Here is a 26,897-nt window from a genome sequence, read left to right on the forward strand (position 1 = left end):
AGGCATCTAATCTCACTACAGATGGTTGTGAGCCACCATGTGGTGGCTGGGAATTGAACTCAGGACCTATGGAAGAACAGGCAGTGCTCTTAACCACTGAACCCACTCTCCAGCCACCAGTCTTTCTGTCAAAGTGGCACTTAGGCTACGATTTGAAGAATGAGTAGGAGTGAGGCAGCGTGAAGTGAAGGGCATGCTGAGCTCAAGAGCCCACGCTGAGAAGGCATTCGAACACTGTCAAGGAGAAAAGGACAGTGTAGTTCCTAGGCAGGGAACAAGGGGGCAGATGAAGAGACGAAAGCAGGCAGGGCTGGACTCCAAACCTCACAGTGCCAGTCAGGATGATGATTGTGCGGCATCATTAAATGTGACTGATTGTAAGCAAGAGGCACTTGATCAGACTTAGGATCATAAGATTTCATTCTAGGCAAAACAACCTTGACAACGAATAAAGCTGAAGGACTCCCACTTTGAAGTTTCAGAACTACAAAGCCACTGGAATGACGCCGACCTAAAATGACTAACAGAAACAGAGACTGTCCAGAGCACTGAGTTTATTTGGAAATAGCAAGAGACCGTGACCCAGGATTCATGTGCCATGACAGGGCATTCAAGGGGAGCTGTTTAAAGACAGAGCGCTGGAGAGATATTTCAAGGAGCAAAATGCTTGCCTTGAAAACACTAGCACATTTCAACCCTCAGAATCCATGCTAAGGCACACACGGGAAAACAGGTAAGCAACTGCCATGCAAGCCAGACAACCAGAATTCAATTCCTCCAACTCACAGTAGAAGCAGAGAGCTGTCTTCCAGTGGTTTTTCTTTACCTGCACATACACTGTTTATATACACATGTGCATATGCACACAACATCTGTGTGTAATCTCAGCAAAGGGAGGTGGAGACAGTGCTGGTCAGCCTGTGTAACCAACCTGCTTGGCGAATGAAAGGTGGAGGGCACCAGAGGAACGACACTGGAGGTAGTCATCTGGCCTCCATGTAGACCAGACAGACTGAAACTGGGAGAGTGCTTGCCTGGTATGCATGAAGCGCGGAGATCATCCCCAGCACCACATAAACCCAGCATGGTGGTACATGCCTGCAATCCCTGAACTTAGGAGGTGGAGGCACGAAGATCAGGAGGTCAAAGCCAGCCTTGCATACGTACAAGAGACCCTGTTTCAAACAAACAAAAAGTCACAAAACTGTGTAGAAAAAGGTCAGTTTTACTATATGTAAGTTTTTGTTCTTTTATTTTTTTCTTTTGGTTTTTCAAAACAGGGTTTCATTAAAGAAACCCTGGGATTTCAGGCGTGCATCACCACTGCCCAGCCTGATTCTTCTTTTACTTTTACTAGTGTGTGCATGTTTGTGTGTGTGTGTGTGTGTGTGTGCAGGTGCTGGAGGAGTCTAGATGAGGGTGCTGGATGCCCTGGAACTAGAGCTGCAGGAAGTTGTGAGATTCGCCCGTCATGGGTGAAGAGCAGAATCCACGTGATGCAGGAGCATAACCACTGAGCCGTCTCTCAAGCTCCTGGTTTTTTCTTTTTAGTGAAGGAATGTAGTGAAGGAACTGTGATATTTTCATGGAAAACAAGAAAGTGAATTGACCAAACAGTACTCAGTGGTGTGGGTCCAGTGGCAGGGAACGAAGTGAACGACAAGTGTTACTGATACCGACAGAGAAATGATCCTAGGAAAAGTTCTCCAGTCTAGTTCACAAATTCTTCAATGAAATTTTCCAAATGACTGAAATCTGGACAAAGCACACTCTACTCAGTGAAACAGGGCAGAGCTAATTTTCGGGGCTTTAACAATGGTTGCTTTATCTTTGGGCTGTCACGGGAGTGTCTTCCTAACGGGCTCCATTTGTCTCAGGGCTTGCTGAGCATGCTACGGGAACGCAGAGAAGCAAAACTACACAGAATTATTCTGATCGAGCAAGGCTTTCTGATAAAAACTTACACGTTTCATATTTTAAATTATATTTAACATGCTACCTTTTGACAACTGTCGGGACTCAATGGATGACAGATGACTCAAAGTTACCTTAGCAGCAAGGAAAGTCAACTGAAGGCAGGGGTGTGACTCTGGTAGTGTTTGCCCAGCAAGCATAATGCCTTGGCTTCTCTCCCCATGAGGGGGGAAAAAATCCACTCAGTTGTAAAACAAAAACAAACAACTAGCTACCCTTCTAAAATCAAAAATAAAAAGTAGATGCTTACCAAAACTTAACAAGGTGAGCTGGCCATGGTGTCGCACACTTTTAATGCCAGCACTCAGAGGCAGAGGCAGGCGGCTCTTTCTCTTGAGTTCAAGGCCAGCCTGGTCTACAGAGAGAGTTCCAGGACAGCCACAGCTAAACCCTGTCTCAAAAAAGTCAAAGAGAAAAAAAAAAAAATAAACAAGATGGCCATGGCTACTGTCCCAGTACTTAAAAGCTAAGGCAAGAAGATGAGTAATTCAAAGTCAATCTTAGCTTCAAGGCCATCCTTAGCTAGATTTGAATTTGGAGGCCAACCTGACCTAGAGACTCTAGCTCAAAAAAAGAAAAGGTTAACATAGCTGATGCCTACAGTACCTTATACCATTATCAATTTCCCACTAAACATCTCAACTACCAATCCTGAGCATACTGATAGTATCAGAGTATATCTCAGAACACAGATCTTTGTGGCCCTACATGTGACTTTTGCACACTTAACAGGCCATCAAGGTCACCAAATGGGTGTTCCAGCTAAGGACAGAGGGAACACACCTTTAATTCCAGCACTCAGGAGGCAGAGGCAGGGGGATCTCTGTAAGTTTGAAGCCAGCCTGGTCTACAGAGCAAGTTACAGGGCAGTCAGGGAAACACAGAGAAACCCTGTCTCAACAAACAAACAAGCTAACAAACAAAGGGCACATACTGTTCTTTCTGAAGACAGTTTACACCTGGCTGTAAGCCCAGCTCCAGGGGGAATCTTAATAGCATTGACCTCTGTGGACACTTGCAAACACATTCACACATTGCCCCCATGTACATAATTAAAATAATAAAAATAAATCTTTTTAAAAGACATTGAAGTAGGAGGACTTGTTGGGAAGAAAGGGTCCAGTAGGAGAAGGAACTAAGAGAGGACCATGGGAGGTTATATATATGAAATTGTGAAAGGCTCAGTCAGCCAAAAAAAGAGAAAAGAAAAAAGCACAGTAAAGGCTGGCCTGACCATTTCCTTACACTTCTACCAGTGTATACATGCAAGTGTATATGGACATCCGTGTGATAAGAGAGAAGCCTCTTACCAGCACCTTAAATGCTGCATCATGTCTTTTCAAAAAAGTAGGAGCAGTGTTTTCTCAGCTGGGGCCTTTGCAGAGATAAGGCTAAATACCACCAGCACAGACCTTAGAATGCTTAGTTTCATTTTTAGCTTCAAGAGGAAGACAAAGAACTGACACGCTGTAAAACATAACTTAACACTCTGACCAGAACTGGTCCACTGCAGCCTGTTCTTCCTCTTTCATTGCTTATGTCCTGGAGAGCAAGGAAAAGGCTTTCCATGCTAGGCAAGCATTTTATCCGCACTCCCCAAAATCTCCGCAAAATTTCAACCTCAAACTCAGATCCACCTGTCTCTGCCTCCCAAGTGCTGGGATTAAAAGTGTGTGCCATCACCGCCTGACGCCTCCAGTGTTCTTAATACAACTCCCAGACAATAGACGGAGAGATAGACAGCTCGGAGGTGACCAGCACTGGCTGCTCTCCCAGAGGAACCAGGTCTGATTCCAGCACCCACATGGTGGCTCACAACTCTGCGTAACTCCAGGCGCAGGGAATCCTCCTCTTCTGCCCTCCATGGGCACTGCATGGATGTGGTACACAGGCACAGAAACAGGCAAGACACCAAACTCTTAGAATAGGTAAATATTTAAAACAGCACTGCCAGATGTGGTGGGAGACACATTTAATCACAGCACTCGGGAGGCCAAGGCAATTGTGTCTCTTTGGGTTCGTGCCTTGTGGCAAGCTCCAGGCCAGTCAAGGCCATATTTGAGACCCTATCTCAAATAAATAAATAAATAAATAAACAAATAAATAAATAAGAAAAATTAATTAAATAAATAAAATAAAACCAGTAATGACTGGCCAGCAAGATGAGTTCATGAGTAAAGGTGCTTGCTGCCACATCTGACGATCTACATTCAATTCTCTACACGCACATTAAAATAGGAGAGAACAGACTCCTGCGAGCTATCCTCTAAGCTCCACACACACGCCATGGCACAAGTCCACCCACCTCTCCTATATACATATACACATAATAAATCAGTGAAATTAAAATGCCACACTGTGCATGTGCAGAAATCAGAGGACAGCTTGAGGGAGTTGCTTCTTTCCTTCCTTGGGCTTAAACTCAGGTTGACAGGCTTGGTGTCAAGTGTCTCCACTGACTCATCTTGCTGGCCCTGCTACATATTCTGTAGTTTTTTTTGTTGATTGGGAGTAGGGAGCAGGAATGACTCAGCAGTTAAGAACATTGACTTCTCTTCTAGAGTGTAGTGATATTTTGTTTGTGCTGTAACAAATAAAGTTTGCCTGAAGATCGGAGTGCAGAGCTAGCCATAGAGGCCAGGCAGTGGTGGCACATACCTTTAATCCCACCATTTCCAAAGACTGACCTCTCTGAGTTCAAGGCCACCCTGGGCTATGCTAGACCGACTCAGTCTAAAAGAGAAACAGAGCCAAGCAGTGGTGGCACACACCTTTAATCCCAACTCTTGGGAGGTGGGGACAGGAAGTGATGTGGCTGGGTGGAGAGAGGAATGTAAGGCAGAAGGAGACAGGAGCTCAGGACTCCGTCTGAGGTTTCATAGAGACGGCATTCAGTCTGGGGACTTATAGAGACAGGATACCTATTTGGACAGAGGATCTCGTAGAGGTAAGAGCTAGTAGCTGATTGCTCTGCTGTGATCTTTCAGCTTTCACCCCCTAATATCCGACTCTGGGTTTTTATTATTAAAATCAATTAGAAATCAAGTTATACCACAGGACCTGGGTTCAAGTCCCAGAACACAGCAGCTCCTAACTGTCTATAACTACAGTTCCAAGGGAACGGACCCCTCTTCTGGCTTCAGTGAGCACGAGGCACTCATGTGATACACATGACATACTTGCAGGCAAAACACCCATATGAATGACATAAAAATAAATACATCTCCTGTCTTCAACACAACTCCTAAAGCTAAGGCTCACGGAATAAGTGTAGAGGAGCGGCAGGAACACTGTAGGACCAGAGGGCAGGAAGCTGCTGTGAGGTTTCCTCTCCTAGGCATGCGAGAGAAGCTACACCATGAAGCTGCACCAACGTGGATGCCCAACCATGGTGTGAACAAGGACGACACCTACAGATATGCTGACGTGGAAGAAGGAAAGCTCAGGAGGCCTCAACCCTAGACAAAGAACTCCAAGGATGGACCTGACTGGAGGCAGCACACTTCAATAAGCATGCTGTGCTCAGGAGGAATGCGAGCTGGCCAGGCATTAAGAACTGCCCCTAACATCCAGGACACACTCCACGGCGGGGGAAATACAAGCTAAAAGCCCAAGCACTTTTGAAAGTTCAAGTTAAATAAAATAATGTCTAGGAGTTGTATTAAGAACGCTGGAGGCGTCAGGTGGTGATGGCGCACACCTTTAATCCCAGCACTTGGGAGGCAGAGACTCGTGGATCTGAGTTTGAGGCCAGCCTGGTCTACAAAGTGAGTTCCAGGACAGCCAGGTCTACACAGAGAAACCCTGTGTTAGAAAAACCAAAACAAACAAACAGAAGAACTCTGGAGGGTACGAGTGGAGGAGGACATCTAACAAGAGACTAGTGAGCTGACCTGCTGAAACTCAGCAAGGATCACTGTTGGCTCAATATAATGATCCATTTTTTAGATACATAGGACATTTGTCAAAAGACAATAAGATGAGGCCAGCAAAATGGTTCTGCAGAGTGGTTAAAGGTGCTTGCCCCCAGTGATGCAAGCCTGGGACCTGAGCTCTGTCTCCAGAACCAGTGTAAAGGTGAAAGAATCTACTCCAGAAAGTCGTCCTCTGTTCTCCACAAGTGCACCATGACACGCACGCGCGCGAGCACACACACACACACACACACGTGCACACATGCAGGCGGTTTTGCTGACTCAGTCCTCTTCTGGATTCTTCAACTCAAGTCTAACAGTCAGCTATAACCCATGGTAATCAACACATTTTCGTGCGCAAACACACACACACAAGGGAGAGCTGATCCAACAGTTTATTTCCATTCGGCCACTCAATCAAGCTTATGCCTTCCTAGCAACTTTGTAGAATTAATCCAGACAAGGAAAAGGAGACGAGAAGGGGGCACCGAGTCCATCTCACAGCCAGGTGGTCACAGGAGACGGGAGCTGAGCTCGGTCTGAGTCACGGCATGAGATAAAGCAATGAGTCACAGTTTCCTCACCCACAGAACAAGAGCAATGACAAACCCTTTCACAGCAATCAGAGTGGAATTATGGAAGGTGCAGGGAGTGGAGGAAACAGCACACCTGCAGGGCTCTCCCTTCTAAAGAGTAGCTTCCAAGGCACCCACACACGCTGGTCCTTGTCCCCCACCTTGCCCGCCCTCAGGACTACTCACACCAGCGCCAGCTTGTCGACAACTGCCTGTGCTCGCCTCCTGTGATGTTCCCGTTTTCCTTCACACATCTCCTCAGGGAGGGCCGCTGTCTCTGGATACTCTTTTTCCATCCTCCAGCCCAAAATCAACCACTTCCCCTTTCTGCAACCTCAAACAACTGGGTACAAACATCTTGTGTTCACTCAGACAGACCACTGTGAGTGGTTAGTTTACTCCAGCAGACTGCAATCTTGGTGAAAACCCATCATCATCCAGTATGCTGTGGATACGTCAACAGTAGGTGAGGATAAAACCAGGAACACATGGGTAAATATGAAGCAAAGTGTTTCCTAAATCTTCTAGAAACACCTATAGAGTCATGTGAAACAAAGAAATATTCAACAAAATAACCAAAATAAAACAAAGAACTACAAGTAAACAGAAACAAAATCATCTGAAAGCGATGTATTTTGTGTGTATGTGTCTGTGTACCACTTATGCCCTGATGCCCATGGAGGCCAGAAGAAAATGTTGGACCCCTTGGGACCAGGCTTACAAATGGTTGTGAGCCACCATGTGGGTGCTAGGAATTAAACCAGGTTCTCTGGAATAGCAAACAGTTCTCTTAACTGCTGCACCATCTCTCTAGCCCTATTCTGTTGTTAATTCACTATCTTCTTCTTCTTGACAGGACTTCTCTGTGTGGCCCTGGCTGTCCTGGAACTCACTCTGTAGCCAAGCCTGGCCTCAAATTCAGATCCACCTGCCTCTGCTTCCTGAGTGCTGGAATGAAAAGCGTGCCCAAACACTGTCTGGCCTTCTTTTTTTCTAATCAACAAAATAACTACAGAGTTCACGGAAGAAGCAGCAAGACAACTCAGTGGGCAAAGACACTTGGCACTAAGCCTGTCAACCTGAACTCAATCCCAAGGAGGGAAAGACGCAATTCCCTCAGGCTGTCCTCTGACTTCTATACATTTGCACTGTGGCATGTGTGCACACAAGATAAAAATATAAACAACTTATCCACAGCCTGTGGCTGAGCCTCAACTTTCTTCAGTCAGTTCATTCACTACCCCAGGGTGAAAATGCACTCACCACCCCCTGCTTAAATCCTCCGGTGGGCAGTTCCTCTCAGAAAGTCACCCACAACCAAAACGTAACGCCTCTGTGGGCTCCAGCCCCAGCCTTCATCTGCCTCGGCCTCTAACTCCTCTCACCAGCAGCTCTGGTCTCCCCTTCTCTCAGCCGGTGCTGCCCGTGTCAACTGAAACATCTCTGAGGTGCTTGTGCAAGGTACCACCACATCTATACCTAACCCCCACTCATCCTTTCAACTTCAAAGCCATCCTCAGCGCCATGGTACTAACATCTACCACGCCTCTCCGTTACATTAGATGGTTAATTTGTCTGCTTTTCCAATCAACTTTGAGCTCCTTCAAAGCAGGACTTTTTATTTTTTTATTTTTAAACCTGAGTATGTGTGTGCATGTAAGTACAGTGTCCGCAGAGGCAAGAAGAGCACCTGGAGATCCCCTAGAGCTGGGGTGACAGGCGACTGTGAACCACCTGACGTGAGTGCGGGAACTGAACTTAGATCCTATGTGCACTTAACCACTAGCCATCTCTCAAGCCCCCAAAACTGGAACAAATTTGTTCTGAATGCATTAGTTTCGACTGCCGAGAAGTTAGTGGTGCCGGTGATGGCTATAACTGGAGCCTGTTGTGATTTCCTGGAGAGGCTGCCAACACTTCACCCTTTGGCTTACTCCACAGACTACAGCATACTGTAGTATACGCATATTGGGTATTCATTACAGCACAAAGTAGTCACATTAAACGTCCTCACCAACACTCCAGGCAGCGAACACCTTCCTAAGATTAGACTACTGCTCCTTTCTTCCAAGCTTAACATTATAATTTCACCACCCTTAGAAAGGCTAGAAACACAAAGTTCACCTTCTCTTTCTTTTCCTTTGAGCCACCACTGGTTTGTTTCTTTCGCACATGCATGTCTGTGGAATGCATGCATGCGTGTGTGTGCCTGAATGTGATTAGGACTCAAAGTCTTAATCACTCTCCACTTTGTTAACTGAAGTGGGATCTTTCATAGACTTTGGCTTGTCTAGCCAACCAGCTCATTCCTGGGATCTTGTTTCTGGCTCCCAAGTGCTGGAAAAACAGATAGTTGCCGTTATTTCCTGGTTTCTACACAGGTTCCAGGAGTCTGAACTCTGAACCTCATGCTGTGTGGAAAGTGCTTTATGCACTGTGTCATTGTCCCAGGCCTCGGAACCCATTTTTAATTGTACATGATGTTTGCCTGCACGTGTGTCTAGGTACCACATGCATGCCCCATGTCTGTGAGGGCCAGAAGAAGGCACTGGGTCTCCGAGAACTGGAGATACAGATGGTTGTGAGCCACCGTGTGAGTACTGAGAATTGAACCTGGGTCACCTGGAAGAGCAAGAGGAACACTCACTTATGCACTGAGTCATCTCTCGAGCCCCTAATCCGCTCTTTATCTATTTGTCCATTACATCTGCTTGTATCAACTCACACTCTCACTAATACATAAGACAGAAGCTTACCCTTAATTTGATCACTTATGCTTGATGCAAAAAATAACAAGTTCATGCACTGTGGAATTGGAAGGGAGCACCAAAGTAAAGAAACATTTCTAAGAATAATTTTAGATGGGAAGAAACTGAGGCTCAGAAGGATGATTTTCTTCATGAGTCTACTTAGCAAACTGCTGGTGAAGCCAGAAGCCAGCTAGGTCTGACTTTGTATTACGGTGCTTCCCAGACAGACACACTCGGGACGACGTGAGCAAAAGCTATGTGTGCACTGTTAGAGAAACGAAGCAGATTTAAGATTTTCTAAAGTTGTCTTCCATAAGCAAACAGTTCATACTTTCTCTGGAAGAACCATCTCAAATATACTTAGAATGATGAGAGAAAAACCTAATCCACGCACGCACGCTTCACTTTCACAGGTGGAAAGCATGCATTCCCCACGGGTTTTGCCTCTCCACAGATTGCACCTGCTTAAGTCTAAGGCTGGAGAAGTAGGTCTGGTCTTGAGGTAACAGATCTATATGGAGAATAGAAAGTGCACATACAAGTGTCTTTCCTGTTAGGTTTTTTTGGGGGGCGGTAGGATTTTTTGTTGTTGCTAGGCAGTGGTGGCGCACACCTTCAATTCCAGCACTGGGGAGGCAGAGGCAGGTAGATCTCTGTAAATTCGAGGCCAGCCTGGTCTACAAAGCAAGTTCCAGGACAGTCAGACCTACTTAGAGAAACCCTATCTTGTTTGTGGTTTTGTTTTGTTTTTTGAGACAAGGTCTTACGATGTAACCGTGGCTGACCTAGAACTCAGAGATCCACCTGCCTCAGCCTTTGAGTACTGAGAGTAAAGGAGTAACCACCGCACCCAGCTAGGTTTGTTATGCACATTTATGTGCCTGCGTAAGTTTATGTGTACTTCATACACACAAGTGTTTTCAGAAACCAGAAGTCGATACCAAATCCCTGAATGTGAGGTTACAGACAGTTTGTGAGAGGATCAAACCCAGGTCCTCTGCAAAGCAGTGTGAGGGTTTGAATAAGAATGGCCCCCATAGGATCATATTTGAACGCTCCAGTCACCTGGGAGTGGCACTATTCGAAAGGAGGAGTGGCCTTGTTGGAGGAAGTGTGTCAATGGGAATGGGCTCTGAGGCTTCAAGTGCACGCCAAACCCAGAGAGTCTCTCTCTGCCCATAGATCATGATGAGGCTCTCAGCTACAGCTCCATCATCTGCTTGCATGCCGCCTTGCTCCATGCCATGATGGATCAAACCTCTGAAACTGTAAGCCAGCCCCCAGCTAAATGCTCTTGGTCACGGTGTCTCTTTACAGCAACAGAACAGAGCAACGTAACCGCCATCTCTCCAGCCCCAGCGTAGTTTCACTATCCCACATACATCGGTTCTCCAATTCTGTTGTGGGAAATTACTGCCACCAACCTAGTTACTCACAGAGGAAATTCTGCCGTCTTCTTCTTGAGAAGACAGACATGGAATTGCTCACCAGAAACCACTATAATGACAATGTTTATGAGCAACATGGAAATGCCTTATTATTATTATTTCATCTTCTTGCACCTTTCTGAGGACTTCATGACAGCGGCCTGTATAACTTCTCTAGGGTAGGAAACATCCTTCAATCCGGTACTGAAAAATTAAAATGCAATCCAGAGTAACAATATCTTAAACATGGACTGTTTTTGCCATGCAATCTGACTCCTACACTTCAGTCAAACACACAGAGCACATAAACGAATGTGACTCACCATCTGCCTACGAAGAGCTGGTGGGGAAGGAGACAAGAGATCCTCCGCGTGCCATGATGGTCACACGGGAGGTACGAACAGACATCTGAGAAGTTTGGGGAAGAGCTAGGCCGGCGGGCTGAGGAAGGGCAGGACAGAGGAAATGGCACTACAGCGGAGGATCCGTAACAGCCCCACTTTGGCGGGAAAGGGCACGAGCAGAAGAGGGCAGAGACACACACTGAGGGACTATTAAAGTCAGCTGACAAACAGAAAAACAGATCTGTAGTGTTTCAGAGTTACCAGTGGCCTAAACAAATGTGTTAAAACCTAATGCTTGAACCCCTTCTTCTTCATAAGCAGAAGGAGAGGTAGGAAGGAGGAAGCAGTCCTAGGACCTACCAAAGTCTGCTCTTCGTGGGAGTACAGGCACACCAACAAAATCCTCAACATTAGCTTTCTTAGAACTCTGAAAATTCACCAAAGGCTTACAAAAATCCAAGGAATGTTTATACAAGAGAGAAGCCCGGCGGTCAGCAAGCAGTGAGCTCTATAGTACTATAATTGGCCTTACTCCCGTCCCCCAGCTCTGAGGAAACCTTGAAAACCATCAGCCTTATAGCCATCTTTGGAACACCAGTAGCCACCGGCTGGGGCAGAGCAGAGCTACAAGCTCCCAGCAAAACAGTGCTGAGTGGAAAAGAGCTCCCTTCATATGGACGGTCACATCCCCAAAGCATTTGCTAAAAATAATCAGAGACAGCTAGTTAGCGCCACGGCTTCAGGCAACAGCAACCACAACTGGAGCAATCAAGACTAAAGATTTGGGGAATGAGATATTCAGAGAGCTTAGAAAAGCCCCCCCAAATGCATGCGAATGTCTCTCCGCTGCTTGACCTGCTGTTCTGTGCAAATAGGAGATGTGGACTAAGGCACAGTGGTCAAAAGGAGTGTCAACACACACGCACACACACACGCACACACACACACACAAGCACTTCTAGGATGCTGGAGTATGGCCTTCCAAAGTCTGCTTTGCATGGAAGTAGACAAACTGGTTACCACCAGCTTTCTCAGCACCCTGAAAATTCACCAAAGGCTTACAAATATCCAGGGACTGCTTACAGAAGAAGGAAGGCTGGCGCTCAGCAAGCAGTGAGCTCTGTAACAGATACGGCACTGGGTCGCTCCCTTTCCCTTCGAAACCTGTTCCTTTTCTGGTATTTCCTAACAGGATGAACAGAAACACCATTAGGGCAGCTACCAAAGCCCGAAGTGGAGAAGTCTTAGGGCTTGAGATGTAAATCAGATCAGTGGCAGCGTGCTTGCTTAGCATACACAAGACCCTGAAATGCCAAGTCCCCCAAACTCTCCATCCTCAAATCTACCCCTCAGCTTCGCTGGCCTCACCCCCTGCATCCAACACTGTGGTGACCTCCATGAAGACAGTCTTGTCTCTGTCTAACCCATCTTCCACAGCACTACCAGTATCAGAAAACTCTTTTCAGAACAGATCCTCCAAGCTAGAGAGAAGGCTCAGCGGTTGCTGATCTTGCAGAGGACCCAAGCTTGATTACCAGCCGTGAGGAAGCTCATAAGCACCTGTAACTCCAGCTTCAGGGGATCTGACGTCCTCTTCTGGCCTTAACGGCATTACACTCATGTGCACATACCTATGCAGCAGGAGGCCGCTTGTTGGATCCTGGCCACTTAGCCCCAAAATAATCACAGAGGAACTGTATTATTAAATCACTGCTTGGCCCACTAGCTCTAGGTTCTTATTAGCTAACTCTTACATATTAATTTAACCCATCTCCATTAATCTGAGTATTGCCTCATGACAGTGGCTTACTGTTAAGTTTCTGCATGTCTGACTCTGGCAGTGGCTCCATGGCATCTCTCTGATTCCACCTTTCTTTCTCCCAGCTTTCAGCCTAGCTTTCCCTGCCTACCTAAGTTCTGCCTTGCTATAGGTCCAAAGCAGTTTCTTTATTCATTAATGGTAATCACAGCACAGAGAGGGAACTCCCACATCAAACCTATACACTCACACACAGAGATACACATACTATTAAAAATACAATAAATCTTTTTTTAAATCTGTTCTCAATGGCCATTCATGTAACCTGCTAGAGTAGAGGATGTAGAAGTAGAAGCCCATCTTGATTTCAAAGCCCTACCCTTAGGGCTGAGAAAGAGGAAGAAGATATATAAACACAGTAGACATTAAGCATTAAGATAACCCAGTGTGGTGGCTCATATCTGTAATCTCAGCACTCAGGACCCTGAGGCAGGAAGACTGTAGCAAACTCTGGACCAGCCTGAGTTGAGAATGAGATCCTATCTCAAAAAGAGAGGGGGGGGGAGGCATGATGGCTAGGGAAATGGTTCAGTAGGGTAAAGTGCTTGCACACAACCATGAGGACCTTAGCTTGGATCCCCAGAACCCATACAAAGCCAGACACAGTAGTGTGTGCCTATAACCTCAATGTTCCCACAGCAAGGTGGAAGGTGGAGACAAAGGATCTCTGGAAGCTTGCCAGCCAGCTAGCCTGACATATATGATGGTGCCTTAGACAAAACAAGGTAGAAGGTGAGGACTGAACACGTGTGCATCCATACTCACACAAATATCCAAAAAGGAAGGCAAATTGAAAGGTTTTCTATAAGCAGGGGTGGTGGTGGCACACACTTTCAATCTCTGCACTTGGGAGGTAGAGACAGGAGGATCTCTGAGTTTGAGGTCTGCCTGGTCTAAAGAGCGAGTTCCAGGGCAGCCATGGCTACACAGAAAACCCTGTGTCAAAAAAACAAAAAGGAGGAGGAGGAAAGCTTTTCTATAAACTAGATACACAAAGAGATATGACCCAGCCCCTTTCTTTCCCCTTGATTACACTTGGAATCCCCAATCCATCCTGCTGTCTCCCAGGAAAAGGGTCAAGACTCCTTTTGGAGGCTGAAGAAATGTTTCCACTGTTTAGAGTGCTTGCTGGGGGCTGGAGAGATGGCTTAGAGGTTAAGAGCACTGACTGCTCTTTCAGAGGACCTGGGTTCAATTCCCAGTAACCATGTGGCAGCTCACAACTGTCTGTAACTCCAATCTAGGGGATCTGACTCCCTTGAATAGACAATACCTGCAGGTAAAACACCAGTGCACACAAAATAATAAATAAATTATAAAAAATATTTTTTAAAGGGTGCTTGCTGTATAGCCATAAAGACCAGAGATGCCCTCTTCTGGCCTCTATGTATGTACTGGCACAAGCAACCCCAACACATACACATGTGCAAACACTCAGACACACAGTGTATATATACATAAATGCATCTTTAAAGATTTATTTTTAATTTTGTGAATGTTGTGTGCATGCGTGTGCGTACTTGCATGTGGGTGCAGATGCCCCAGAATACAGGAGAGGGCACCATATCCTGTGAGCCATTGTGAACTGCCCAATATGGGTTCTGGGAACTGAACTTAGGTCCGTTTCAACTAGTACAAACTCTTCACTCCCAAGCCATCATTAGCTACGGCTCCCTGGTTCTAAGATTTCTAAGGAGAAATGGATGTGTGTGTGTGTGTGTGTGTGTGTGTGTGTGTGTGTGTGTGTGTGTGTGTGTATGCGTGCGGGTGCTTGCATATGCTTAGAGACCACGGGTAGAGAGAAGAGGGAGAGACATCCAGCAAAGATGAAAACTGAGACCTGATGTTCACCAGAAATGGAGACTGAATAAACATCTTTGAAAACCATGAATAGTTGGGCAGTGGGGCTCACGCCTTTAATTCCAGCACTCGGGAGGCAGAGGCAGGCGGATCTCCGTGAGTTCAAGGCCAGCCTGGTCTACAAGAGCTAGTTCCAGGACAGGCACCAAAGCTACAGAGAAAACTGTCTCAAAAAAACAAAAACAAAAAAGAAAGGAGGAAAAGAAAACCACAAATACTCTGGGCAAGGTGGCACACACCTTTAATTCCAGCACTCAGAAGGCAGAGACAGGTGGATTCTCTTTAGGGATGAGGACCCCTTCCTGAGATAAAAGGATAGATCAGAATCAAATAAGCACAAACAACAGGCAAAAATGGCAAGCCCTTAAGAGTCCTAATACCCACCAATTTCTTCTATTCTCTGAGAGAGAGAGGTGTCAAAGGATCTGAAAGTACTCTAAGCAAAGCTGGGCCTACCTTCCTTGTGCTAGGCCTACCGTGTGAGTCACCATCCATGAGCACTTTACACATAATGGGTACAACTTACCTAAGGACAAATTATGATACTTATTTTTAGATGTATTTTACATCGCTTATTTATTAGGGTATGGGAGGCTCCAGTGGAGGTCAGAGGACATCGTGCAGAAGCCAGGTCTCTCCTGCCACATTTTGGGCTCTGAGGCTCTAACTTGGGTGGTCAGGTTTGGAGGCAAGAGCCTTTAATCCCTGAGCCATCTGCTTGTCCCCAGCAGTGTTTAAAGCATAGATCTTAGTTGCCCACTGTGGTTCATGCCTGTCCTCCCAACAAGTGCGAGGCAGAAGCTAGGTTGTTTTGAGTTCAAGGCTACAGTCTGTTCTGGGCAACCTAGAACCAGATTGAGGTCTTAACTCAAGCGGGGAGAGGGCTAACTAGAGCCATTGTTCAGTTCCCAATACCCACATGGTGCCTCACAAGCATCCATAACTCCAACTCCCGGGCACTCAACGCCCTCTTCTGGCCTCTTGAGGCACCAGGCACACACGCAGTGCACATACATACATGCAGACAAAACATGCATACATCTTTAAAAAGAAAGGGGGAAAGGAACTGGCGCTAGAATCGTGGGAAGTGTCTGAAGGGTCGAGCGTGGAGCAGAAGAAAAGGCAAAATCTGGAGGATGACTAAAGTCAGAAGACTTGAGCAGCGGAGAGAAATGAAGGGTCTCCAGGTATGATTCCCCAGGAAGCGGGACCAGCAACTGCTATGGAAAGGGGGAGTCAACGATGGCTCGTGCTTGCCATCCCAGGCCTTAGAAGATGGAGGCAGAAAGACTGCCATCAGCCATCTACATGATGAGCCAGAGGCCAGCCTGGGCTAAACGGTGATTCCGAGGTCAGCCTGAGCTACACAGTTAAGTTTGAAGCCAACCTAAGCTACACGCAATGAGGTCGAAGACAATGTGGGCTGCATCATCATGAATTGAGTTCGAAGTCACCAAGGGGTAATGACTGAGTTCAACGCCAGCCTGGGCTACAAAGTGCGATGTCTCATAAAAGAGGGAGGGGGGGTTGTCTCAAAAAACCGGGATGACGGTCTCTGTCGGGCTAGGGATGCGGAGGGAGTGTGCGCAGGTGAGGCGGGATGCCTGCTGGACGGATGCGGGGGGCGGCAGCAACGCCAGGGACTGCTGGGCAAAGGCAGCGGGACGCGACGGGCGGCCAGCCGGGGCGATGGGGGAAGGGGCAGGCGGGATGAAGGATGGAGGCGTCCGGGGCTCGGCGCCCGGAGCGCGGCGCCGCGCTTACCTACGATGGCGGAGGCGAAGCCGTGACGCCGCTCCGGCATCTTGGGCTTCGGCCGTTTCTCCCGCCGCCCTAGCTGGTGGCCATGGTGCCCTCCCCGGGAGCGCTTCTTCACCGCCAGGCGACGGCCCTGCCCGGCCCCGCCGAGAAGCGCACCCGCGGCCGCCTCAGCAGCGACTGACCGCTGTCGCCGCCTCCAGCGCCTGCCTCCCGCCGCCGCGTGGCCGCAGGATCTCACGCCCGCCACCATTGGCTACCCGGACTCCGGCAGCGCGATGTGTCTGCCGCTCTGATTTGTTGGTTCCGCGGGGAGGCGGGGTTTGGGAGAGAGCCGGTGGGGCTGGCGCTGAGGGGTGGGTGGGGTCTGACATCCGGGCCCAACGTTAGGCGAGCTAGGCTGAGCGGAGGTGGGGGGGTAGCCCGCTGCTACCTGCAGGGGTCCTGCGTTGCTAGAGCAACGGAGCTGGTGGCCTAACTGGAGGGGAGCCAGGCCAGGGCCAGGAGCTCTCATTGGATGTCTAAGACCAACATCCCTGAAACCCAGGCAGTGACACACAAAAAGAGCCTTCCTAGCAAGGATTCCTCCCTGCCGGGCGGGCCATCGCTTGACACAGCAGTTAAGCACACAAATCAGTTTGCACAATATTCCATACCACAGGAAAGTATAAATGAGGGCTGAGGATGGAGCTCAGTGGGTAGAGTGCTTGCCCAGAGTGAAGCCATGGGTTCCATCCCCAGCACTGCATAACCTGGAAATGGTGATGCACGCCTCTGATCCCAATACTGAGGTGGTGGAGGCAAGAGGATCCTCAGCTGCACAGGGAGTTTGAGGCCATCCTGGACAGCATGAGATCCTGTCTGGAGACAGATAAAGCGTATAAATGCAAGGAGCTGTGATGACCCGTATCTGTAATATCTCCAGAGGCTGAGGCAGGATTGCCAGGATTTTGAAGCCAGTCTGGGATACAAAGCGATTTCCAGCCCCAAAGCGTATATTACAGAATGAGATCTTATCCCAGCCTCCCTTTGCTCCCCACCCAGAAGCTATGCAAAGTGGTGCACACCTATTACCCCAAGACTTAAGAGGCCAAGGCAGGGTGCTATTCCAGACCAGCGGGGGCTGCATAGCAAGATCTGTCTCAGAGTTTAATTTTTTTCAAACAGGAAGGCTGGAGATGGAGCTCAGATGCTCAAATGCTTGCTCTGTGTGTAGAAAGCCCTGAGCTGCCTCTCGAGCTCGATATAAGCTAGAAATGGTGACGCACGCCTGTCACCACAGCACTAGGGAGGCAGAGACAGGAAGGCAAGGAGTACAGGGTCAGCCTTGTCTACGTACTGCATCAGAGACCAGTCTGAGCTATAAATAAATACGGAAATAAATAAAAGGTGATACGCAAATCATTACACAAAAGAAGGACGCTGTGGGAAGGGAAGAGAAGTGAGAAGGAGAGAAGGCTGGATTTCAGAACTGAAAACCAGCCATTTCCGCTTACAACCCCCATGCACACTGAGGCCAGGTTTTACCAAAGCCGCAATTTCAAATCTACTGATGTGGACGGGAGATAGCGTGGGCTCAAGGACCGAGATGCCAAATCCAAAATTCCTGTCATCATCCTCGAGCAAATGTCACTTAGAGAAAGATGTCCAATCTTAGAAAAATTTACTGAGAAGACTAAAGGAGGGAGCCATGAATGTTCGTGGGCACATCAGTTATTATATCCCTCCCCCTGCACACAAAAGACTAAAATTCAAGATGGATGTGGTGCTGGGAGGCTAAGGCAGAAGAATCAGGAGTTCGGGACTATATAGAGTTCCAAGCTACATAGAGAGACCCTGCTTCAAAAAAAAAAAAAAAAGAAAGAAAGAAAAGGGGAGCCCACAATGTGGGCCTCTGTGGCTCATGGCAATACTCATATACTCCCTACACTTGGGAGGTGGAGAAAGGGGAGTAAATATTTAAGGCTAGCCTTAGTTAGCTACATAAGCCAGTTTGAGGCACCCTAAGGCTACATGAGACCCTGACTCAAAAACAAGTTGGGTCAAAGATCCAGATTGCTATGTCTTGCTAAGGATCAGCGTTTGGTTTCCAGCACCTATGTCAAACGACTCACAACCACCCGTAATTCCAGCTCCAGAGGATCCGGCACTCTCTTTGGCCTCCATAGACAACCACATGTGTGTTCACATACACAGAGAGAAACATACATATACACACAGACAAATGATATAAATGTATTTAAAAGCTAAAACCAACCACGATGTTCTTCAACTGATTCATAGCAATCAAAACATAAACAAGATAATGGTCAATCATAAAAAAAGAATTAAGAATTGATACACAGGGTCAACCAGACGGCTCAGTGGGCAAAAGTGCTTACTGTGCAGGCCTGACAGCGTGAACTCCGTCCCCAGGCCCCATGGGGAGGGAGAAAGAACCAGCTTTCACAAGTTATCCTCGACCTACACTGACACACAATGGCACAAGCGTGCCTACACACATACACAATAATAACAACAGCAACAATAATAATTAAATTTTTTTTAAATAACTGAAGAGTCAGTGAGTAAAGGTGCTGGCCGTATAAGCTGGGCAATCTTAGTTTGATCCCCAGAACCCTGATGACAGCAGAGGACCAACTTCACAAAGTAGACCTCTGACCTCTAAACGCATGCACACACACACACACACACACACACACACACCACTTATGCCCCATGATGTGGGAGTTATTTCTTTCTAATCTGTTGCTTTCATTGGTTAATTAATAAAGAAACTGCCTAGGCCCATTTGATAGGCCAACCCTTAGGTGGGTGGAGTAGGCAGAACAGAATGCTGGGAAAAAGAAGCTGAGTCAGAGAGTCGCCATGATTCCCCCACTCCAGACAGACGCAGGTTAAGATCTTCCCTGGTAAGCCACCTCATGGGCTACACAGATTATTAGAAATGGGTTAGATCAATATGTAAGAGCTAGCCAATAAGAGGCTGGAACTAATGAGCCAGGCAGTGTTTAAAAGAATACAGTTTCCGTGTAATTATTTCGGGGCATAAGCTAGCCAGGCGGCCGTGAGCCGGGGCAGCAGGAACACAGCCCACAGTTCCTTACAACAGCCCCATACACAATAATAAATAAAAATTTAAATTTAGCTATTGGGAGGTCTGTGCAGGTGTGTGTGTGAGCACGTGCATGCCCCAGTGAACGTATGGAGTCCTGGGAAACTCCTTTCACCACGTGGGTCCTGGGGATTGAACTCAGCTTGCTGGTCTTCATTGGCCTGAGCCATCTTGCCCACCCAACACTGACATCTTCTTATTCCTGTTCCTGAGCTGAGTCTTTCTCTACAGGCAGCCCTGAGGAGGTCGAGTCAAAATCGTAGGGATTTAGGACAATCTTGGCTATACAGCAAGTTTGAAGTCAGCCTACTTCTGCCTCCTGGGTGCTGGGATTAAAGACATTTGCCACCATATCTGGCTTTTTTAAAAATAACAAGCCTTACCTAGAAAACTCACTGTTAAAGCATGTAGAAGCTAGCCCTATGACACACTGCTCTTTGAACCTGGCATCCCTGCTTGCTGGGGGTAAGTGCTCTATCACTGAGGTATAGTCCCGGGACCCCTCATCCCTCCTTGTAAAATTTGAGATAAGTATCACTAATTTGCCCAAAATGGCCTTTAAATTTGTTAAAATTTTACATTTTACTTTGTGTGTGTGTGTATGTGTGTGTGCAAGCGAGCTTTTTTGTGCATGCAGTGTGTGTGTGTGTGTATACACAAGTGCAATGCTATACTTATTGGGTCAAGTGGCAACTTGTGGAAGCTGGTTCTCTCTCCTTCCACCCCGTGGTTCCTAGGGAATGAACTCAGGTTGTCCAGCCTGGCAGTCAGCATCTTTACCCATGAACCCTTTTGTTGTTGCTGGGCGGGAAAGATGCCTCAGGGATTAAGAGCACACATTGCTCTTGCAGAAGACTCCAAGTTCAATTCCCAGCATCCACATCAGGCAGCTCACAACTACCTGTAATGCCTGATCCAAGGAATCTGATGCCTCTGGCTTCTGTGGGCACCGCATTCATACATACATACAAACCTTCATACTCAAAACATACACACATACAATTAAAATTTTTTTAATTATCTTAGATTTTTATTGCATTTATTTATTTATGTGGCAAAGGGATACACACATACCATGGCTCACACACAAAGGTCGGAAGACAACTTTCAAAAGTTGATTCTCTCCTTCTATCTATCATGCCAGTCCCAGGGATCGAACTCAGGAAGCCAAACTTGGCAACAAACACCCTCACTTACTCAGCAATCTCAGCAGCCTGCAGGCTAGCCATTTTGGTTGTTTGATTTCTGTTTCGAGACAGGGTCTCAGGCTAGGGACATAGCTCAGTGGTAAAGAACTTGCCTAGTGAGTACAAGCCCCTGAGTTCCATCCCCAGTACAAAAACAAAACACAAAATGCAAAATAAGCAACAACAAATAAGACACAAGGTCCCACATAGCCCAGGCTGGCCAGGAACTTGATAGATGACCAAAGATGTCCCAACTCTTACTCCTCCTACGTCACCCTCCTCAGTTCTGGGTTTAAGTGTGGTACCACTATGCGTTGCTAGCCCAGTTTGGCCTTTGAATTTGTGAGCCTTCTTCCTCAGCTTCCGAAGTAGCTGAATCAACTAAGACTCATCCTGACTATAAATATTCTTAGACTGGAAAACTGGCTCAGAGGTTAAGAGTGTATACTACACTAACTTAAAGAATAAAAATAAAAAATAAAATAAAATAAAAGCTAACGCCCTGAATATGTTTGTCATCCTGCCTGTGCATCTATTTTCCTGCTCCAGCCTTATCTCTTCCAGGGGACCAGAGCAGCCTCCTAAACTCTCCACAGAGACCACAGACTACAGGCACCCCTGAACAACAAGGAACTCAGAAGGCATCGCTCCTGTCTGTTTCGGGGAATAGCCCCAGCAGTACCCACAGTCTCAGAAGTGAGAAGAGATGCTCGCTGGTACCCGAGCAAGGAGCCAGAAGCGTGTCCCATTCAGGCAAGTAGCTGTGCATCTTCTTCGTCGGAGAGAAGGTCTAGCTGAGGTTAAGGACATCACATCTTGCTACAACAATGTTTGAGGACAGATGAAAAGGCACCATAGACCTCAAGCACTCACGGTTGGTTAACAGCATTGCTTTTGAAAGAGACAAAAATGCAGAAGCCTGGTGGCACAGTTCTGTAATCCCAGCTACTACAGAGGCTAAGGCATGAGGAGTGAAAATTCAAAGCCAGCCTGGGGTTCTAATGTGAGTTCAAAGCTAGCCTGGGGAACTTGATGAGCCCTTACCTCAAAAAATAAAAGCCACAAAGAGAACTTCACTTGCACTCCGTAAGGGACTGAGCTCCGTAAGAGCTCAGTGGGAGAGCTCTTCCTAGAATCCCCCAGTGAGGGGCTGGGGTGTGGCTCAGTGGTAGAGCCCCTGCCTAGAATCCCCCAGTGAGGGGCTGGGGTGTGGCTCAGTGGTAGAGCCCCTGCCTAGAATCCCCCAGTGAGGAACTTCAACAGTACAGGCCTTGTCCAGCTCACTCAATGCCTGGGTTCCATCCCCAGTACTGAAAACAAAACAAACCTAAAAACTGACAGGGCTCCTATTATATCATTGTTCCAGGATCTGGCTTGGTATAGTGGGGCAGAGGGGGAGGTGGGGAGCTCACAAGTGAAAAACTGAGCCCCCAAGAAGCTAGGAATGGGAAGGCTGCAGCAAAGGGCTTACACGTGGAAATGGTCCTCGGGGAGAGGGAAGGAACCTCAGAGGTACACACAGACATGGCCATGAGGGGGACTGTGGCTACAAAGAGGGCTGCGAAGGGCACGGAAATGATATGACAAAGATGGTTTTCTGTCCAACCTTCCACTCTGACCTGCCACTGCTTGGATGGGGGTGGGTGGATGCGTGGGTGAGCAAGGAATGAATGAATGACAGCTCTGTGGCCATTTGTGGGGACCAGAGGCACGGGGAAGAAACGGGAGAGCAGTGGGGTCCTGCCAGGGGAACGAAGGGAGACTCTAGGTGAGGGCATCAGAGCCAAGACCTGTGATGTATGAACTGAGGGTTAAACTTGCATTCCATAAAGGGATCCAAGAGCCTTGGATAATTTGGGACAAGAAAGCGCTTGCTTACCTGCAGATAGCATCAAAGAGGCAGACGGCAGCAGGAGACCCCTCACCGTCCATAGGCTGAGTGGAGGCAAAAAGAAAAGAGTGATACGGTTTCAAGGAAAAAGAGAAAAATGAGCGCGCCTCCTCGCTTTTTCCCACCTCTAGATCCCAGAGCCCTGGCCAGGTCAGGCCCTTAGGCCACATCAGCAACTTAAAAGCCAGCCCAACCTATGAGCAGGCATTTTCCAAACGGCTGCAGAACGCTGCACCTTCCAAAAATACCACTTCGAGTAACTCATGCCAGGGAACCAGGGCCACATGCCCAGGCTAGAACCAGCCAATGGGACGCCCTATGCCCCAGGAGACGCCATCACATGCTCTACAGACCCCACAGACAGGAAATGCTTACTTACTGCCTGGACGGGAAGGCAGACCAGGATGAACCTACAACAAAGCCTCAGGCTGAAAACTTCAAGCATCCTCTAGATTTACTAGGAGTTTTTTTGTTTGGTTGTTTGGTTAGTTGGCTGTTTTGTTTTGTTTCGTTTTCATCATATAGCCCTGTAACTTGTGGCAAACTTCCTGCCTCCGTATCCTGATTGCTAGGATTATAGGGATGAGCTAAGACACCTGGCTTTGCTCATTTACTTTTGCTTTTGTTTAATTTGTTTTCTTTTGTTTTCAGAAAACTTACTATATTACCAAAGATAGTTTTGAGCTCTTGATTCTCCTGCATTAGCCTTCAGAGACGTAGACAACAGGTCAGCCCCACTGCGATGGCAGTGAGATTGTCCCTCGACTAGGAGGCAGTTACTCAGTTCACGTACTTTGTGAGTGTTCAAAATTTTATATACCTTTACACATCCTTAAAAAAAATAAAGACTGGGTGCAATGGGCTTACATTCACAGTGAGAGACAGGCAGATCAGGAATGCAAGGCTAGCTAGCCTGGGCTACATGGTGTGCCCTTGCTTCAAAAAGCAAAAATGAAAAAGAACAACCAAACCCTTTATTTAGAAAGCACAGTAAGCAATAAAATAAATGGTGAGAAGTAACCAATGTGAAATTAACTCTGCGATGCTTACTCTTTAGCGGGGAACGAGCTGTGGGAGCAGTAGGTGTGAATAATCATCATATTTGCTGAATATGGAAGAGAGAAGGCTGACAGGCAGACAGATAGGCACTGTATGATAGATGTGGTGTGGGAGGATCTTCTGTCTGTGTGGTGATTATATTGGTTAATGAATAAAGAAAACTGGCTTGACCTGCAGCATGGGAGGAGGAAGACAGAGTTAGGAGAAGCCATGGATCCGCAGCCTGAGACAGACGCTGGGAACTTTAGCTGGTAAGCCACAGCCACGTGGTGATACACAGAAGAATAGAGATGCATTAGTTTAGGATATGAGTTTAGGCAGAAATATGCTTAAGCTATTGGCCAAACAGTATTGAAAATAATATGGTTTTCTGAGTGGTTATTTCGTGGCTGGGCGGCCAAGACGAACAAGTGACCCTTCCGCCAGCATAGATGGATGACTGATGATAGAGGGACAGATACATTGATGGCAGCTTCCAGATGATAGATAAATGGATAGAAGATAGATGGACAGACAGACCTCACCATCATTACCACTACTGATGCATTTGAAGGTAAACTTCAGACAGTCTTTGTTCTTTTCCCCAGAGACATCATCAGTATCACCTAACAATAAAAGCACTCTTTTAAAAACATTTTATCTATATGTTTATTTTTTTTAATTTTCAAATGTGTGTCTGTGTATGCCATGCCAGTGTAGTGCCCACGGAGGCCAGAAAACATAGTTGAATCTATGGAGCTGGGGTTACAGATGGTTGTAGCTGCCCATTGTGGGTGCCGGGAACTGAACTCGGGTCCTCTGGAGAAGCAGTATTTGCTCTTAACAGCCGAGTCATCTCTCCAGTCACAGCGCATTCTCTTATATAATGACAAAATGAAAGAAATTTAAAATGGGCATGTTGGTGCTTGCTTGCAAACCCAGCAGGAAAGAGGCTGAAGCTGAAGGGTCCTGGACTAGCCTGGGCTACATAGTAAAACCATACCTGAAAAAGACAAGAAATCTAGCATTAATTTGATTCTATTATCTAACAAACAACACTCTCACTTAGTATTTCTCCTGAATTATTATCTTGTCTCTCTTACTCTGGACCATGTCCTCTCTCTTCCGGTGAGAAGGCATGGTCGTTGTTTGTCCCAGCTGAGGGACTCCGCCTTTACGCATCTCCTTCGGCAAAGGCAGAATCTGCTGAGCGTCTCCAGTATCATGTCCCCATGGGCCTTTGTGACAAACAAGTTAAGAGCTACTTCGAGTCCACGGAAATATTCTCGTCTGACTGCTGAGGATTCCCTGCCCGGCCCTACTACGCTTGGCGGCCATTCAAGGAAAGCAGAGCTGGCCAGTGTTCAGGATGTGAGGTGACGAAGATCCGGTGCCAGGCTGGGCAGGGAAGGGAGAGTAACTAGAGTAGAAACCTATGCCTAGAACCACGGACAGATTGCATGCTGAGCAGGGTCTCACTGGAGCAGGCATCAGTGAGGCTTACCTTTCTGCCTTCATGGCTAGGACGGGGGCCAGTTTGTAGGAAAGGAAGGGGCCAGAGACCAGCAAGTCCCTCTTCGCCCTCTACTGGTCCCTGATGGTCCCTCGGGGTAAATATGTCAGAGACAGAAGCGCAGTATCATTTCCCGACTCCAAAGGAGGGTGGCAGGCTTCTGGGACTGGTGCGGCCTCCTCCACGGTAACTCCACATGCCCCTGCCAGTTTGCTCAGCTCCTGCAAATACTTGTTGTGCTGTTTCTGCAGGCCTTGGTTGATGGTCAGTGTGGAATGGGGGAGGGAAATGGGCGTGAAGCCCACAGGATACAAACAAACCTGGACGAGTTGGCCATGTGTCAAGTCACTGTTAGGCTTGACAGAAGGTCTATTAATTTCCTAGGGTGCCATTTGACAAGCGCAACTTAAAGGTAATATTTCTTCTCTCCTTCCTTCTTTCATTCCTTCCTTCCTTCCTTCCTTCCTTCCTTCCTTTCCTTTCCTTTCTTTTTCTTTTTCTTTTTGAAAGAGAGAGAGACAAGGTCTCACTCTGTAGCCCTGTTTGACCTGGAACTCACGTTGATCTGGCACTAAAGGTGTGTGCACTACACCCAGCTAAAAATTTATTTATTTATGTGTGTGTGTGCGTGCATGTGTGTGTACAGTCTACCCTCATGTCAGAGGTGTCAGATCACCATGAAGTTAAATATACAGGTTGTGAGCCACCTAACATGGGTGCTGAAAACCAAACTGACAGGTCCTCTGGAACAGCAGCAGGAACTCTGAACCACTGAACTATCTCTTCAGACCATGCGTGACTTTTTTTTTCATGCATGGCTTTTTAACACAGGGGTTCTGGGGATCAAACTCAGGTCCCTCTTGGCTGCACTACTCTCCAGTCCCTCAGAGGTGTGCCTCTGAAGACAGGACTCAGCTTCAGCTCCTGCCCTTCTCTCTCTGCATCCTGGTGCTGTGGGACAATGGTTTTACCCTGTGAAGATTTGTTTCTTGTACTTGTTTAATAAAATGCTGATTGGTCAGTAGCCATGCAGGAAATATAGGCGGGGCAACCAGGCAGGAAATAGAGGCGGGACAATGAGAACGGGAGAATTCTGGGAAGAAGAAGAAAGATTCAGTCTGCAGTCATGACCCAGCTGCAGAGAGAGCAAGATAAGACTTCCTTGCTGATAGAAGGTATTAAGCCATGTACCTAACACAGACAAGAATTATGGGCTAATGTAAGTTATAAGAGTTAATAATTAGCCTGAGCTAATAGGCCAACCAGTTTATGATTAATGTAGACCTCTGTCTGAATGGGACTGAATGGGTGTGGGATCGGGCGAGACAGAAACTTCTGCCAACATCCTGGTCTGCTGGAAGTTCCTTCACATGCCTCCACTACCACGACATCTTCCTTAAACACATGAGGACAGATAGATATGGAATGAAGCACCCTAGAATTGCAGGCCCCAAATTTGCACTTCCCTTTGATACATGGTTTCTTTTAGGTATTGTGGTCTATGAGATACAGTCTACAGTCATCTGATAGGAGAGCCTCAATTGAGAAATTGGCTAAGTCAGACTAGCCCATGGCTCTGTCGCTGGGGGACTGTCTGTTACCTGATGCAAGAGGGCACAGCCCACTGTGGGCAGCACAGGAACCCAGAGACAGGGACTTGGAGGCAGTGACCCAGAGGCAGGGACTTGGAGGAATGGTGCTTGCTGGTTTACTCAAAGTCTCAGGCTTGACC

General features: G+C 47.2%; 1 protein-coding gene and 1 long non-coding RNA gene across 4 annotated transcripts in view; both read right to left on the minus strand.

Annotated features, from left to right (window-relative positions):
• The window catches only part of Tpst1 (tyrosylprotein sulfotransferase 1), a 54,206-nt gene extending 37,611 nt beyond the window's left edge, over positions 1-16,595 (minus strand). For 2 of the 3 annotated variants that reach the window (XR_007592540.1, XM_050146416.1), the window contains exon 1: positions 16,428-16,595. The gene's annotated coding sequence lies outside the window, so the exon portion shown is untranslated. The remainder of the gene's footprint in view (positions 1-16,427) is intronic. The other variant, XM_050146415.1, reaches the window with a different exon arrangement.
• A 7,712-nt stretch (positions 16,596-24,307) lies between these two features.
• Positions 24,308-25,279, minus strand: LOC126504234 (uncharacterized). Its single transcript, XR_007592541.1, has 2 exons — positions 25,157-25,279; positions 24,308-24,655 (listed from the first exon to the last, which is right to left on the minus strand). It is a non-coding gene; the product is annotated as an uncharacterized lncRNA (long non-coding RNA).
• Between the last annotated feature and the right edge of the window lie 1,618 nt (positions 25,280-26,897).

The sequence above is a fragment of the Alexandromys fortis genome, unplaced genomic scaffold (genome assembly GCF_014885135.2).
Source record: "Alexandromys fortis isolate MF-2015 unplaced genomic scaffold, M_Fortis_MF-2015_v1.1 scaffold_56, whole genome shotgun sequence".
NCBI classification, from domain to species: Eukaryota; Metazoa; Chordata; class Mammalia; order Rodentia; family Cricetidae; genus Alexandromys; species Alexandromys fortis.